This window comes from Hemiscyllium ocellatum, chromosome 18 (genome assembly GCF_020745735.1).
Source record: "Hemiscyllium ocellatum isolate sHemOce1 chromosome 18, sHemOce1.pat.X.cur, whole genome shotgun sequence".
Classification (NCBI taxonomy): Eukaryota; Metazoa; Chordata; class Chondrichthyes; order Orectolobiformes; family Hemiscylliidae; genus Hemiscyllium; species Hemiscyllium ocellatum.
Genome location: NC_083418.1, coordinates 78333285 through 78351323, shown reverse-complemented (window position 1 = coordinate 78351323; position 18039 = coordinate 78333285).

Sequence of the window (18039 nt, the reverse complement as noted above, 5' to 3'; positions counted from 1 at the left end):
TGAAGACATCTTCATACATCTACTAATCCTAATTCTTTGTTCAAATCCACCAATTGTCCAGATCTGGGAGATACTCCTGCAGTACTCTTGGGAATCCTATCTATTTCCGGATCCATAATACAATTAAAGTCTTCCCCTAAAATTGTAGACGGGCACCGAGAGCCATCAATTTTGAGAAGACTTCCGTTATAAATTTAAAAGGATGTGCCAGGAGACAATACAAATTTAAAATCCCATATTCCTCTCCATTTATAAGGGCTTTAATCAGAATATATCGTCCAGATTCATCTTTTATCTGATTTAGAATTTTGAAAGGGAAATTCTTCCGAATAAGAATAACAACTCCCCTTTTGAGCTAAAAGAAGAAAAAAAGACCTGATCAAATCCACCCTGTCATAATTTCAAGTGTTCTTTATCCAACAAATGTGTCTCCTGTAGGAGAGCTATATCAACCCTTTCTTTCTTGAGATTTGATAATATTTTCTTCCTTTTGATTGGCGAATTACTCCCCTTGATATTCCAGGTGCACCACTTAACGGACTGATCAACCATGATCGTCCGGGCAAATCTGAGACCCCTTGGGAGGGGAAACCCTATCCAGAACATCCTAAGCATAGAGCATATAAAATTCACAAAAATAAAGGCTCTCTAATACACTCACAACAGTATAATAAAAATCTATTTCTAAATAAAAAAAAACGTACTTAAATGGAGATTTTTCTCCCTTGTTCCCAGGGGGTATCACTTCCTTTCCAAAGGTCCATCGTATCCTCTCCCAACCAGTGCCCCACCCTTGACCCAGGCGCTCCTCAATAAGATGAGGAAAATTCAAATACACTACAGAGCTAGAGTTAACAGTCAGCACCCTACTCCCACCCACACCAACACCCTGGATATATTTGGTAATGTTAATACCATGTATAAACATATATAACTATAAAATTACAACCTCAACAAATAATAATTAAATGTAATAATACAAAATAACAAGGGAAAACAACCCCGCTCCTAGAGACAGAGGTAAAATAGAATAAGATAACCACCTCCCCCCACCAACATTAACTAGACCCCCGGCCTATATATAGAATAATAAAAAAAACCAAGGGGGTGGAGAAAATCGTTAAGTAGAGAACAAATAAATAAATCCCTTAGGGGGAAAGTACTTCACACAGAGGGTAGTGGGCATTTGGAATACGTTGCCAGCAGAGGTGGTAGAGGCAGGCACGGTCAATTCATTTAAGATGCGGCTGGACAAATGCATGAGTAGGTGGGGAGCAGAGGGATATAGATGCTTAGGAATTGACCGACAGGTTTAGACAGTACATTTGGATCGGCTCAGGCTTGGAGGGCCGAAGGGCCTGTTCCTGGGCTGTAAATTTTCTTTGTTCTTTGTTCTATAAACAAAATCAGTAACGTAAATATGTTTGAACTGATAAAATTTAAGTAACTAAAATTTCTAAAATAAAGCAACTAGAGCTTTAGTTAGTTAGTTAGTTAACCATTCAGAATGAGCTGAAGCTAATAAAATGTACCGAAAATACTGTATTTTGATAATTTGATTTTTAGATTAATATCCAATCTAAAATTTTACATGTGGTGCAGGAATATTAACCAAAAAGGGTTCAATTTGCAGGGGTGAAGTCTGACCAGGAAGTGCATTATCATTGCAAGTAGATTACGTGCAGATGCAATTTTCATACTTATATTTAAAACTTCAGTTGGCAATAATATTAAGTGAAATTGGAAATATAAAGTTCATCAGTTGACAATTGAAAAAAAGTGGCATAGTAGACTTGTTGTGCAGGTGAGCACTTAAAAGGACAAGTATGTAGCTAATGATTATTGAGAACATTGTAACACCTTGTAACATTTTTAATACATAATTTATAAGTTGTGATACTGAAGAAAACAGATCGTGAACTGTAGTGTGTTTGTATTTGAAACTTGCTGGATCCAATATCAAGTCTCAGTTACAAGTAATACTGAATGATATTTACATAAAGGTATCAAACGCAATGTAGTCACTGCACCATTAACTTCCACACAAGCCCTCTAATAGTGTAAAATGCCACTGGGTACTTTACAGAGGCAGATTCAAAATCAGATGGGAGAAAGCATAATCGAAACAATGGATTTTACTGAAGCTTTCTAAGAAGCAGAGACAAGCAATAAGTTGGAGAAGGATATTGTAAATGAAAGAGCAAAGAGTTTTATTTCTAATGCACCTACTCATACCTTTTCAGAAGTATTTGACAAACCTCATACAATGAATTATTTATAAAATACAGTCACTGTTGGCACTTGGGTAATAGTTGCAGCTACTTTATAGATACCAGAGATCCACAAGCAGTAATGAAATCTCCACTGTAGAAAGGGGGCCGATCAAGAAACTGCAGAAAGTGCTTGCTTTTATTTTGAATGGTGTCATTGCAATTTTAATAAGTACCTCAAGTAGCAGATTGGCTTAGAATTTCATCAAATCCTGATAGAACAACACCGCCTTGGTATTCTGATCGGAATGACGACGTAGGTTATGTCCATGAGCCCTTTGGTACGGTTTGAACAATTTTTGTTCCCCATTCACAGGCAAGGGTGTCATTACCTGAGCCAAAGTGAGACTTCAAGAAGAGTTTCACAAGCAACGGGATCTTTGAGCTAAGAAAAAGAGACATAACGCAGGAATATTATCATTGGATTTGGACAGTATTATTTATTTTTTGATCCACTTAAAATTGATTTATTTTTTATTGCAAAGGAATATTGCTGCCTTTGCAATAATACACTGCTGCTGTCATGCAATGAAAATGAATGCTGGAGAATTCCCAGTCTCTGAGACACCCTTGGAGCCATAGTTTTTATATGGCAAGTCCTGTACAGTTCTGGACAATGACAGCATGCACAAAATGAATGGACGCAAGATAATCCAGTAAATTGGTTTCAATAACTACAAATACCTTCAGAGATAGACCCTGGTGGGAATGGGCACTAAGGTGGGCTGGCCGGAAATTTGATGTCATTGTTTAATCTGCCAGTCCTTGGTTCTCTCCTGCTCCCTATCAATTTTACAAAGTCAGGATTGGGTGGCCCACATGCAGCAGGTAGCCAATAGACTGACTGGAATTTCTAGTTGTCCTCGAGATTCCTGGGATGCCAAGGAACAAATATACTGTGTGTAAGTGTTATGGACTGTGTTATGGGTGTTACAGTGGTTCAGTGGTTAACACTGCTGCCTCACAGTGCCAGGGACTCAAGTTTGATTCCTGTCTCAGGTGACTGTGTGGAGTTTGCACATTCTCCCCATGTCTGTGTGTGTGAATGTGCTCTGGATTCCTTCCATAGTCCAAAGATGAGCAGTCAGGTGAATTGGCCAGGCTAAACTGTCCATAGTGTGAGGGGCATTAGTCAGAGGGAAATGTGGGTCAGTGTGGACTTAATCTAAGTGACCTCCTGATGGGGGAATGTACTCTGTGCAGGGTTGGAGGTCCTTCCTGCCTGATAGGCCTCAGCTGAAATCACAGATTGCCCCATGGAGGGTGGAGGGTTCCAAACCACTAAGGGCTGTTTTAGGTTACAGTTTGAAATGCTGGAGAGAGGGTGCCATCTCAGTCATGACCACGAAAGGCCAGCTGTTTTTTCTCAGCATGAATGACTCCAATTGGTCCTCCAGCTTTGAGATCCCACAAGTGTGTTTTCTGGCTATTAATTGGCCAGTTCAAGGAATAAACATACAGCTGTGCATATGATTTACAAGCAGGATGTAGCCTCTCAGCCCCAGGAGTCTGCTCCACTGTTCAATAAGAGCATGGCTGATCTAATGACTCCATATTCACATCAACCTTTTCACTCCCTTGTTTATCAAGAATCTATCTACAGAAAATGCTGGAGAAGCTCAGGAGGTCTGGCAGCATCTGTGGAAAGAGAAACAGAGTTAACATTTCAACTCTGATGCACTTTTTCCGTTCCAAATATCTGAGCAACATTGGACCTAATGAAGGATTTTGTTTTATTGGTTCAAGGGATGCTGGTACCACTAGCTGGGCAGCATTTGTTGCCCACCTTTGTCTGTCCTAGAGGATGTGCCTTCTTAAACTGTTTTATCTTTGGGCAGTGGTGACATTAAAAAAAAGCAAGATATTTCCAAGCCAGGATGGCACGTGGCTAGGCGGTGAACTTGCAAATGGTTGTTTTCTCATATATCTGCTGAGTTAAATGGTAGAAGCCGTGGGTGTGGAGGGTGCCTGTTGCTATTGTATGTTGGTGGTGAAGAGGTGAATGTTGAAGGGGGTGGATTGTGTGCCAATCAAGTAGGCTGCTTGTACATGATAGTATCAAGCTTTTTCAGAGTGTTTTCAGAGCTGTACTGATTCATGGAGGTGGACAGAATTCCATCACACCCCTGACTTGTGCCTAGTCGACAGGTTTTGGAGTTTCAGGAGATGAGTTATTTGCTGGAGGATTCCCAGTCTCTGACACACTCTGGGAGCCACAGCTTTTATATGACAAGTCCTGTACAGTTCTGGACAATGACAGCATGCAGAATATGGATAGATCTTGAAACTCATAATAAAAAAATATTTAGAGTGTCTATGATTTTTTTTCAGTACTGATGGGAGCATTCTACTTGTAAACTGAATCAAATGACTCAAGTTAAGGAAGGTAGCAGCATATTATCTATCAAAGCTAATACTCTAACTCGGAAGAAACTTTGATCTAATTTTGATGCATTTAGGGTCTGAAATATGAAAAACAATGGGTTTTAAATTATTTTGGCATGAATTAAATTAATTGGATTATTTAACATTGCAGCATTAGACTAATTTTTCATGGAATCATATAACCAAACAGAGCCTTCATTCCAACTTGTACATGCCAACCATGTGTTCCAAACTAACTAGTCCTTCTTTCTTGTGTTTGGTCCATATCCCTCTAAATTGAAGAGTGTGGTGCTGGAAAAGCACAGCCGTTCAGGCAGCATCTGACGAGCAAGAGAATCAACATTTCAAGCATAAGCGATTCTGATGAAGAGTTTATGCTTGAAACATCGATTGTCCTGCTCCTCTGATGCTGCCTGAATGGCTGTGCTTTTCCAGCACCACATTCTTCATCTCCGATCTCCAGCATCTTCAGCGCTCACTTTCCTCTTATCCCTCTGAACCTTTGCTATTCATGTACCTATCCTAATATATTTTACATGTTCTAATTGTTCATGAATCTATCACTTTCTCTGGCAGTTTATTCTACATATTCCACCCTTTGTACGAAAAAGTTGCCTCTCAGATCCCTTACTCAATATTGCTCCTCTCTCCTTCAAAATATGCCCCCTATTTGAACTCCCCCACCCTTGGCAAAAAAACCTTTGCTATTCACTTTATCTGTGCTCCATGATTTTATAAACCTCTAGGTACCCCTCAATCTCCTTTGCTCCAGTGAAAAATGTCCCAGCCTGTCAAGCAACTCCTCGTAACTCAAATCTCAGGCAGCAGCAACATCCTTATAAATCTCTTCTGAACCCTGTCCAGTTTAATAATAGCCTCCTATGACAGGGTGATCAGAACTATAAGTGGTACTCCAAATGTGGCCTCACCAACATCCTGTACAACCTCAACATGATATCCCAACTGTTGTACTCAGTGGTCTGAGCAATGAAGGCAAGTGAGCTAAGTGCCTTTTTTGCCAGTGTCTACCAGTGATGCAACTCTGAAAGAATGCTTTGCAATGAACCAGACTTTATAAAAGATCTTAAAGTAAGGGAACCCTTAGGAAGCAGCGATCATAATATGGTAGAGTTCAGTCTGCAGTTTGAAACAGAGAAGGCAAATTCAGATGCAATGGTGTTACAGTTGAATAAAGGTAATTATGAGGGCATGAGAGAGGAACTGACAAAAATAGACTGGAAGCAGAGCCTAGCGGGGAAGACCGTAGAGCAAAAATGGCAGGGATTTGTGGGTATAGTTGAGGACACTGTACAGAGGTTCATCCCCAAGAAAAGAAAGATTATCCGGGGAGGGATTAGACAGCCATGGCTGACAAAGGAAGTCAGGAAATGTATTAAAGAAAAAGAGAGATCCTATACAGTGGCCAAGAGCCGTGGGAAATCAGAAGATTGGGAAGGCTACAAAAATAAACATAGGATAACAAAGAGAGTAATAAGAAAGGAGAGGATCAAATATGAAGGTAGGCTAGCCAGTAATATTAGAAATGATAGTAAAAGTTTCTTTCAATACATAAGAAACAAACGACTGGCAAAAGTAGACATTGGGCCACTTCAAACTGATGCTGGAAGCCTAGTGATGGGCGATAAGGAAATAGCAGGAGAACTTAACAAGTACTTTGCGTCACTCTTCACAGTGGAAGACATGAGTAATATCCCAAAAATTAAACGGAGGCAGGGGGCTGAGTTGAGTATGGTTGCCATTACAAAAGACATAGTGCTAGAAAAGCTAAAAGGTCTTAAAATTGATAAATCTCCTGGCCCCGATGGGATACATCCTAGAGTTCTGAGAGAGGTGGCTGAGGAAATAGCGGAGGCATTGGTTGAGATCTTTCAAGAGTCACTGGAGTCAGGGAAAGCCCCGGATGATTGGAAGATCGCTGTTGTAACCCCCTTGTTCAAGAAAGGATCAAGACAAAAGATGGAAAATTATAGGCCAATTAGCCTAACCTCGGTTGTTGGGCTAACCTCAGTTGAAGAGCAGAGTCTGATTAGAACAAGTCAACATGGATTTAGTAAGGGGAGGTCATGCCTGACAAACCTGTTGGAATTCTTTGAAGAGGTGACAAGTAGGTTAGACCAGGGAAACCCAGTGAATGTGGACTATCTAGACTTCCAAAAGGCCTTTGATAAGGTGCCACACGGGAGGCTGCTGAGCAAGGTGAGGGCCCATGGTGTTCGAGGTGAGCTACTGGTATGGATTGAGGATTGGCTGTCTGACAGAAGGCAGAGAGTTGGGTTAAAAGATTCTTTTTCGGAATGGCAGCCGGTGACAAGAGGTGTCCCGCAGGGTTCAGTGTTGGGGCCGCAGCTATTCATATAATATATTAATGATCTGGATGAAGGGACTGGGGGCATTCTAGCGAAGTTTGCAGATGATACAAAGTTAGGTGGACAGGCAGGTATTACTGAGGAAGTGGGGAGGCTACAGAAGGATCCTGATGAAGGGCTCTGGCCCGAAACGTCGTATTTCCTGTTCCTTGGATGCTGCCTGACCTGCTGTGCTTTAACCAGCAACACATTTTCAGCTCTGATCTCCAGCATCTGCAGACCTCACTTTTTACAGAAGGATCTAGACAGTTTGGGAGAGTGGTCCAGGAAATGGCTGATGGAATTCAATGTGAGCAAATGCGAGGTCTTGCACTTTGGCAAAAAGAATAAAAGCATAGACTTCTTTCTAAACGGTGAGAAAATTTATAAAGCCAAAGTACAAAGGGATCTGGGAGTGCTAGTCGAGGATTCTCTAAAGGTAAACATGCAGGTTGAGTCCGTGATTAAGAAAGTGAATGCAATGTTGTCACTTATCTCAAGAGGGTTGGAATATAAAAGCACCGTTGTGCTACTGAGACTTTATAAAGCTCTGGTTAGGCCCCATATGGAGTACTGTGTCCCGTTTTGGTCCCCACACCTCAGGAAGGACATAATGGCACTGGAACGTGTCCAGCGGAGATTCACACGGATGATCCCTGGAATGGTTGGTCTAACATATGAGGAATGGCTGAGGATCCTGGGATTGTATTCATTGGAGTTTAGAAGATTAAGGGGAGACTTAATAGAAGCTTACAAGATAATACATGGCTTGGAAAGGGTGGACGCTAGGAACTTTTTTCCATTAGGCGAGGAGACTAGGACCCATGGACACAGCCTTAGAACTAGAGGGGGTGAATTCAGAACAGAAATGCGGAGACATTTCTTCAGCCAGAGAGTGGTGAGCCTGTGGAATTCATTGCTGCAGAGTGCAGTGGAGGCCGGGACGCTAAATGTCTTCAAGGCAGCAATTGATAGATTCTTGATGTCACGAGAAATTAAGGGCTACGGGGAGAATGCGGGTAAGTGGAGTTGAAATGCACATCAGCCATGAATAAATGGCGGAGTGGACTCGATAGGCCGAATGGCCTTACTTCCACTCCTATGTCTTATGGTCTTATGGTCTTAATTATGTGCCTGAACTGCTGAGTCTCTCTGTTTGACAACATTACTCAGGGCCCTATCACTAAGTGTATAAGTCCCGTCCTTGTTCATTTTACCAAAATGCATGACCTCACATTTATCAAAATTAAACTCCATCTGCCACTCCTCAGCCCACTGGCCCAATCGATCACGATCTCTTTGAAAATCTTAGATAACCTTCTTCACTGTCGATTCTACCACCAATTTTGATGTCATCTGCAAACTTACTAACTACGCTTCCTAAATTCTCAACTATGTCATTTATAGAAATGACAAACAAAAGTGATCCCTGCAGAGCACCACTGGTCACAAGCCTGCACACTGAAAAACAACTCTCCATCACCACCCTCTGTCTCCTACCATCAGGGCAATTTTGTATCCAATTGGCTGGATCTCCCTGAATCCCAAGTGATCAACCTTTATTAATCAGTTTACTATGTGGAACCTTGTCAAAGGCTTTACTAAAGTCCATGTAGACAACATTTACCACTTTGCACATTGATTTGGTTATGTTCTCAATAAATTCAATCAAATTTGATACATGATTTCCCATGCATAAAACCATGCTGACTATCCCTAATCTGTCCTTGCTTCTCCAAATGCATGTAAATTATATCTCTGAGAATCCCCTCTAACAACTTAACCATCATTGATGTTAGACTCTAGGTCTGTAGTTCCCAGGCTTGTGATTACAGCCTTTCTTAAATAAACGCACAAGATCAGCCACCCCCACAGTCCTCCAGCACCTCATCCTTGGCTGTAGATGATAGAAATATCATTGCTGGAGGCCCCATAATTTCTTCTCTAGCTTCCTACAGTGCCTTGCAATATATTCGATTAGGTCCTGGAGATTTATCCACCGTTCTGTTATTGATAACCTCCAGCACCTCCTCTTCTCTAATGTAGACTGCTTTCAAGACATCAAATTTAATTTCCGAGTTCCCTCATCTCCATACCATGCCCACAGTAAAACCTGACATGGAATATTTGTTTAGTATCTCTCCCACCTCCTGTGGTTCCAGGCGATCGCTTTGATCTCTATTCTCTCCTTTTTTGCTCTTAATGTACGTGTAGAATCCTTTTGGATTATCCTTCACCATATCTGCCAATTTGTTGCATTGTTTTAAACATGCATGTCAGGCCCAGAAAAACTGTTTCACTGATGAAAGCCCACATGCTATTTTGTATTCCATCATAGGATTACACCTAATTTACAATATGAATTCTGAAAGATTAAAAATACTTTTCCTTCATTTCTCCCTACACATTAGCCGCTCAAAGATATAATTATACCAAGCATGATCACTGTTATTAAAAAGCATAGAAAATAGACACAGGAATATTCCATTTGGTCCTTTGAGACTGCTCCTCCATTCAATGTGATCAGAGTTAATCATCCAATCCATTGCCTTGTTCCTGCTTTCTCACAATACCTTTTGATCCCTTTAGCCCTAAAAACTATATATCCTTCTTGAAAATATCTTAATACCTTGGCATAAACTACATTCCATGGCAAATAGTTCCACAATCTCATCACTCTCTTGGTGAAGACATTTCTCCTCACCCCAGTCCTACCCCTGACATGACTGACACCAGTGTCCACAGACCCCAAATACCTGGTTGGGATCATAGCTGGGTCCCATTGCCTTCTCTCTGCCAGATATCATACCAGCACTGGCCACCCCTTCTGATGGCACCCCTGAGTCTGCTGATTCTCCGTGCCTCTGACTGGCTGGCAGCTTTTCAGAGTGAGCACCTGTCCTTTGAAGTAACAGGAACATTGATAACAATTATGCCTCTCAGTGGCTGAAAATGAAGCCATGAGTCCAACAAACAGCCGAGGTGGATTTGACCTGACCTTTGGCTATACTAACAGAATTCGACCCAGTGTTTGCAACTACTGAAAGTGGAACAAGTTTTCTTTTTATTCTTGCTTGGGTTTGGGGCATCACAGGCAAAGCTGTATTTATTGTTTCTTGCTTTGTCATTTCAGAGGACAGTTAAGAGTCAACCATATTGCCATGGGTCTGCAGGCTGGATCAGTTAAGGATGACAAAGTTCCTTCCCTGAAGGATATTAGTGAACTAGATGGTTTTTAATGATCATCAAAAATAGCTTGATGAACATTATTAACATAAACTTTACAATTAAGATTATTCAACTGAATTCAAACTCCATTAACTGCCTCTCTAGGATTTGAACCCATCTCTTATCCGGACATCTGAATTGCAAGTCTAGTGACATTATCACTATGCCACTGCCTCCCCTCAAAGTAAAGAGAGATGCTAGCATTGTGAGAGTCATTCTATGACTCTTGCATCGTGGCAGCTGATAAGGTGGCAGGCTTGGTAACTTTTTCCATTTGGCAAAACTCTCCCCCGTGTCAAAGAAATAATCACATTTTATCTGGGCTGTAATTTCTGCATAATAATGAGGGAGCATGGCATTCTCTCTTTCTTGGTTGAGATGTTAAATTGAAAACTCACTCTTGTGTCAATGTGAAAGATCAATGTTTCTATTTGAAGAAAGTCATTGAGTTGGTCCACCTCCTTGTCCTCCACCACACCAAGGTCCTGGCTGATATGTATTCTTCAACCAAGGCCAACAAAACAGATTGTCTCATCACTCAGTAGCCTATTGTTATCTGTGGGCTCGTGGCATATCAATTTGCTCTAAATTTGGCATTTCCCTACATTACAACAATTACTGCACTGCAGAAGTGTTTCATGTCTTTGAATTGTTTTAGGATGACCCTGAGCTCCTAAAGACACTATATAAATTAAATTTACAGCAAGAGCCAGTGACCTTTCTCTGTTGTAGACATATACATCTTTTGTTTCTTTAAAAGCAGCAGTTTGAATTAATGAATCCCATTTCCTGAAAAGCACTTGGTCTTCAGGTCATGAGAAAATGTAATTTAATAGGAATATAAGAACTGCTTGATGAGAAAAAGACCAAGGATCACCTTCTACCACTGTGGGTAGTTGTAGTTTCTTTTAATGATAAAATTATAATAGATTGATTGTTTAATTAATTAATTAATCACCACTTCCTGGTTTGTCTGGTTTCCTTTCACTGTTTTCTTCTTGACAATTCTCAGAGGAATAATAAAGAGATACATCAGTTATTAAAAAGAAGAGTACATGTAGTGCTTTTCACAAGATTAGACTTTTTTTTAGATTGCTTACAGTGTGGAAACAGGCCCTTCGGCCCAACAAGTCCACACCGACCCACAACCCACCCATACCCCTTACCTAACACTACGGGCAATTTAGCTTGAGCCAATTCACCTGACCCACACATCTTTGGACTGTGGGAGGAAACCGGAGCACCCGGAGGAAACCCACGCAGACACAGGGAGAACGTGCAAACTCCACACGGTCAGTCGCCTGAGTCAGGAATTGAACTCAGGTCTCTGGCGCTGTGAGGCAGCAGTGCTAACCACTGTGCCACCATGCTGCCCACAACTGCAGGATATACCAAAACACTTTACAGTCAATTAAGTACTTTGTGAGTATGGTCAAGAATGTAACATGCAAAACACAAAAACCAATTTATACACAGTAAGGTCACACAAAAGCAGTGTGATAACAAACAAATAACCTCTTCTTAATAATGTTAGCAGAGGGGTAAATATCGTAGAGGACATTGGCAAGAGGTTCCCTTTTTATGTTGCCCTGAATGAGTATGTAATCTCAATTTCATATTTAATCTACAGCCCTGATTGAATACTAGAATATTAGCCCAGATTTATGATATTACCTGAGCTATAGCTGACACACATATACCAAACACAAGATGCAATAAAATATCAAGTATATATTTGCAGGTATGAAAATTATTTGAAAATATATCTCACATAAAAACTTCGCTTGAATTGCCATGAAATTTACAAAGAATTAACATTCTTTACTTTTTGTCTTCTTGTTCAGGGCTGCCAGGGAAAATGGTTCAAATTTTACAAAAGAATATCAAATGAACAACATGTTTTCAAAGATAGGACAGTGATAATTTTCTCTGTGGTGGTAATCGAGAACTGGAGTCATCAGGGAATTAATAGCTGGAGTTAGAATTGTGCTACAATAGATTGCCAGTTCCAGGTAAACAATGAAACCATGTTTTGCAGCATTAACATCTTGACATTATCACAATGATAAGTGGATTACATATAGTTTTAACAACCCCAGCTGAGTTAGAATTGAAATGCTAAGTCCATTTATCACTTGTGGCGAAGTTGGTAGCACAATGCAAAAGTTGTGGGTTCAAGTCAAACTCAAAGACTTGAACACAAAATTCAAGGTTGACTCTTCAGTGGAGGAGTGTTGCACTGTTGGAGGTACTGGCTTTTTGTGAGATATGAAATTGAGGACAAGTCTTCTCTTACAGATGGGTGTAAACAATCACATGGCACAAGTTTGAAGAGTGTGGGAGTTCTTGCTTAAGTCCTGGGGTGATGTTTAACCTTGCATTGATATCATGAAAACCTATTTTCTGTTCATTTTGGTATTACTGTTGGAAGGGGTCTGCTGCAAGCACATTTGCTGCATATTTCCTCATTACAACAGTGAGTACACTGTTTCAAACTGGTGAATTATCTCAATGTAAGATTCTATAAATCCAGAGGCAATCTAACATGAGCACCCTCTCTGAAAGCAACTTGCCCAGTATTAAGGTGCTAATCACTGAAAGCCAGCTCCTTTGGCTAGGGCATGTAGATTCTGATTAGATTAGATTATATTCCCTACAGTGTGCACACAGGCCCTTCGGCCCAACAAGTCCACACTGACACTCCGAAGAGTAACCCACCCAGACCTATTTCCCTCTGACTAATGCAACTAATACTATAGGCAATTTAGCATAGCCAATTCACCTGACCTACACATTTTTGGACAGTGGGAGGAAACCGGAGCACTTGGAGGTAAACCCACGCAGACTTGGGCGAATGTGCAAACTCCACACAGACAGTTGCCCGAGACTGGAATCGAACCTGGGACCCTGTTTAACACCAGACTGTCAAAGCAACTTCTCTACTTACAACTCTGATTTGGAAGGCTTGCAGATAGACAAGAGAGACACTTTAGGCATACCCTCAAACCCTCTCTGAAGAGGTCAAATATTGCTGCCAACACATGGGAGACCCAAGCTTGTGATTGATCAAAGTGGAAAAGGCTACTTGGTGACAGCATCAAAAATATCAATACTTTGTTGGGAACAGAGGTGATGTCAAGGCATTAGGTGGAGCATACAAACCTCCATATACCTTCAAGCACTACCTGCCTCAGCTATGGCAGAGTCTGAAGATTGTGCATTAGGTTTATCAGAGCCAACTAACTTAGAACTGGTGGAGTTGGTGGTGGAGTCAGTCAAGACATCACCAGTTCCCAGGGGACTGCCTACAAGAAGTGAAGGATACTTCAGAAGTGGTTGTCCGGACTCTGTGAGATGCCTAGCAGTCCATGCGAACTGGAGCTTGCCAAAATGAGCTTGCTCATTGTTACCCCACTTGAGGCTGAATCATTGTCAGGACCCCTCAGTGTGTCAGAGGGTAAACCCCTGAGAGTGTGCGGAAGGGAGGCTTCACTGTCGCTGCCTTGGAGTTTGCAACCCCAAAATGTCTGCTTGCCTCCCTCCAAATTCGGGGAAGCCTTTCCCTACAAGTCTCTCTGTCATGGGATTGCATTGTTCTGATGGGCGCAGGCGAGGGTGTGATGGGGAGGGGGGGGGGGAAGGGGGAAAGTGGTTTAGGGGCATTTTTGGGGCTGTGTCCTGGGTTGCCATGGAGACTGATCACTTTCTGAATGGTCAGCGACGTGACGTGAGGCGAAGGGGGCGGGGCCAGGTTGTTTCTATTGAGGTCTGTCTGAGTTCCACCCTCCCCCCCCCCCCCCCCCCCTCGCCCATCTCTGTCTCTGCCCCCACCCTCCCTCTCTCTCTCTCCCGGGATTCCCCACAGCCCTCCTCTCCCACAGAGCGGGGAGGGGAGGGCAGTGATTCACACATGGCATCAGCTGAGGGGAAAGCAGACTCTGCTGCTCACCATCAGCGAGAGGCTGGGGCTTTCAGGTTTTGTTTTCTCTCTGGGACCAAGTGAGAGGTGGAAGGGAGGGTGCTGAAGATGCTCTGAGTGAACGTGGGTGACTGACAGCATCGGCCGTCCAGGGTTTGCAAAACAACCACGCTGCCCTCACGCCCCCTTCCACCGCTTTATTGATATTCACTCCACAAGAGAATCGCAGAGGGTCTCGTGTTTTTCTCTGAGTATCAAATCTGTTGGTTTTGGAGACTTTCTGATTGCATTAGAATGAGGGGGGTGGGGGGTGAACCTTGCCTGCAGATTTCACAGCCCTCCCTCTCTTGCTAAACTTGCAGCAGTCTGCGGACTGACAAAAGAAATCTCCGCTGCAAAGTGTTTCTTTATGTGAAGGCTGGGGGTTGGTGGTGTGTGTGTGTGTGTGTGAGAGAGAGAGAGAGAGGAGGCGGGTGGAGTTGATCATCACATTCAGATAGAGAGAGAGAGAGACTGTGTGAGACAGGCCCGGAGAGGGATGTTGGTCACATTAACGTGGCGGTTTATCCCCGCACACCACCTTCTCCCGTTCTCTCTGGATACAATGGAGAAGATGCTGCTGCGCTGACAATGTGGCCGAGATTCTGCGCCCTGAACCCGCGATGGAAACCAGGCTGCCCTGCGTCGAGCAGAGACCCTCTAGACTGAAACTGGGAGAGCATACCGCTTAAAAAAAAAGGGGGAGGGCTGGGGGTTTGGGGGAGGCGGGTGATGGTGGAGGAGGTGGTGAAGAGGAGGAGGGAAAAATGATTACAAGTTTGGGGAAAGTTAAATGTGTTCAACCCTGACTGTGATGGATAACAGCAGAAGTAGATTGAAGCCTGAAGTGCCGAATTGAAAGGGGCCCGTACACACACACTCCAGCCACGAACTGGCTACTCTGTTTCCCTCAATTCTTTTGAAGAGGACTCTCGTTTTGGAGCTGATACCAGGGATTTGTTTTTTGACAATTTGGAAATGGAAACAAGATCAGAGGCGAGCCGGCAGCAGAGGAAGCCTCTCACTCACGGGCTGGAAGACCAGAAAAGGGTAAGTGTTTGGACACAGTGTGTCTTTTTGCAGGTTTCCACCTTCCCCAGGCACTGCAAGGCTGCAATGTGCTGACTGAAAGTTTTTTTTCCCCCTCCTTACCATTTAAGTCAAAGTAACAAACAAGCATTTCAACTCGGGCACAGGGATGGAAACAAAAGATGATCGCCTCGCACCCAGTTCTGGAACTGTCACTGTTTGTTTGACGGCACTTTTATCATTATTTAACAGCGATGGCTAATTATTTGTTTGATCTTGGAGTTTTTTGGGGGTGACAAACAGCATTGCTGGATTGCCCAGCGGATGAAAACGGTGGGACGGATGATTCAGTGGTTGGTTAAATGCCATGCTGCCCATAAAATTAATAGGTGATTAGGGGATGTTGTGTATCTTGATAGCCTCATCTGCTGTTGGTACTGATTTGCACTCGAGATCTATGGCTCTGTAACCTAAACCTCGCCAGGCTTCGGTGGCAGCTGTGATAACATCAATTGGTCACGCTTTAGTGATGTTCATTTTAACTTTACCCCAATTGTCACGGCAATTATTACATTTCATAAAGTTATATGCAGAATTATATTCAGTGACTTCGGTCTGCTCACAGTCGGCTGTAGTCCTTTCCCCCCCATTTTTTTCAGAAAGTTGCGAATGATTTACTCTACAACTCGCTGTCAAACTGTTCCCTACAAAGAAGTTTACCTAGAATTTATAGTCTCGTAATGATTTCGGATTTAACTTTGAAGGCTTTTTTATGAGTACTGTATTTTGCTAAGAACAAACTAATTGGTTGCTAAGGTGATGTGTCTTGATATTTGATTTGCTGTCATTGGTATTTTTCATGTCTTGAAGGAATGTTGTGTTGGAACCATGAATTTACTAGTGATTTCATTGAAGAATGCCAATATACTCATCCCATTGAAGTTGTTTCAAACAAACAAATGCGTCCTTGTTTTGTTCAAATCTTAAAGCATGTTTAAATCAGTATTTATTGGCAGTTTTCCACGCTTTTGGAATCAGCTAAGTATTGTTGAAATAACATGTAAGTGCAGAGTGCACTTAATTTTTTTTAAAAAAGCATTGCTTTGCGCAAATGAGACCACACTTGGAGTACTGCGTGAAGTTTTGGTTTCCTTACCTGGGGAAGGACATACTTGGGAGTACAGTAAATGTTCATCAAACTGATTCTGGGGATGAGCTGAAGAAGAAATCAAGGTGATCCAATTGAAACACAGAGAATTGTTACGAAATAGCGACTGAAACTGTTAGAGAAACTCGAGCAGTATCTATGGCAGGAAAAACAGAGTTAACATTTTGTCTGCCCTGTTTAGACTCAATGTTAACTTTCTCCGTTTTACAGATGCTGCCAGACCAGCTGAGTTTCTTCAGCACTTTGCGTTTTTATTTCAGATCTCTGTACAAAGGATTGTGAGAACTCAGAATTTTCCACCCGAGAGAACTGTGATACTCAATTGTTTAATATGTAAGACCATAAGACATAGGAGTGGAAGTAAGGCCATTCGGCCCATCGAGTCCACTCCGCCATTCAATCATGGCTGATGGGCATTTCAACTCCACTTACCAGCGTTCTCCCCATAGCCCTTAATTCTTCGAGACAACAAGAATCTATCAATCTCTGCCTTGAAGACATTTAGCGTCCCAGCCTCCATGCACTCCGTGATAATGAATTCCACAGGCCCACCACTCTCTGGCTGAAGAAATGTCTCCGCATTTCTGTTCTGAATTGACCCCCTCTAATTCTAAGGCTGTGTCCACGGGTCCTAGTCTCCTCGCCTAATGGAAACAATTTCCTAGCGTCCACCCTTTCCAAGCCATGTATTATCTTGTACGTCTCTATTAAGTCTCCCCTTAGATTTATATTTTTTGGATAATAAGATGATAAAGAGATATAGGGTAGGGGGTTAAGCTTGATATCAAATCAGCCATGATTTCACTGAATAGAGGAGCAGGCTGAACGACCCACCATTACTCTGTCCTGGGAGACATGGACTATAGGGTCTTGTAAACAGAGTCAAAATGTTGCTGTAACTGAATGCTTTTGGTGTGACTGCTATTCAGTCAAAAGCATTAGTAAAGTTTTCAGTATGCATTTGATGCTGAGAGGTTCTGCTGTGTGCAGGTAGAACACACAAAAAGGCTGGGAAATTTTTCACAGCCAAGTGAAGCATTTGAAATATAGAAAATATGAACAGGAGTAGGCCATACACTCCTTTGGGTACACTATTCAATACAGAATAGAATACAATTCCTACAGTGTGGAAGCAGGCTCTTTGGCCCAACAAGTTCACACTGACCCTCCAAAGAATAACCCACCCAGACCCCATTCCCCCTCATGAATGCACCCAACCTACACATCCCTGAACACTGTGGGCAATATAGCACAGCCAATTCATCTGACCTGCACATCTTTGGATTGTGGGAGGAAACCAGAGCACTTGGAGGAAACCCACGCAGACTCTGGGTGAATGTGCGAACTCCACACAGACAGTCACCCGAGGCTGGAATTGAACCTGGGTCCCTGGTGCCAAGAGGCAACCATGCTAAGCACTGAGCCATTATGTTGCCCCATATGATGGCTAATTATTGAACGCAATCCCCTCTTCCTGCTTTCTCCCCATACCCTAACACCTTCTTGAAAACATTCAATATTTTGGCTTCAATCACTTCCTGTGTTAGAGAATTCCACGTGCTCACCACTTCAGTGAAGAAATTTCTCCTTATCTCAGTGCTAAATGGCCTAATTTGTATCTTCAGACTATGAACC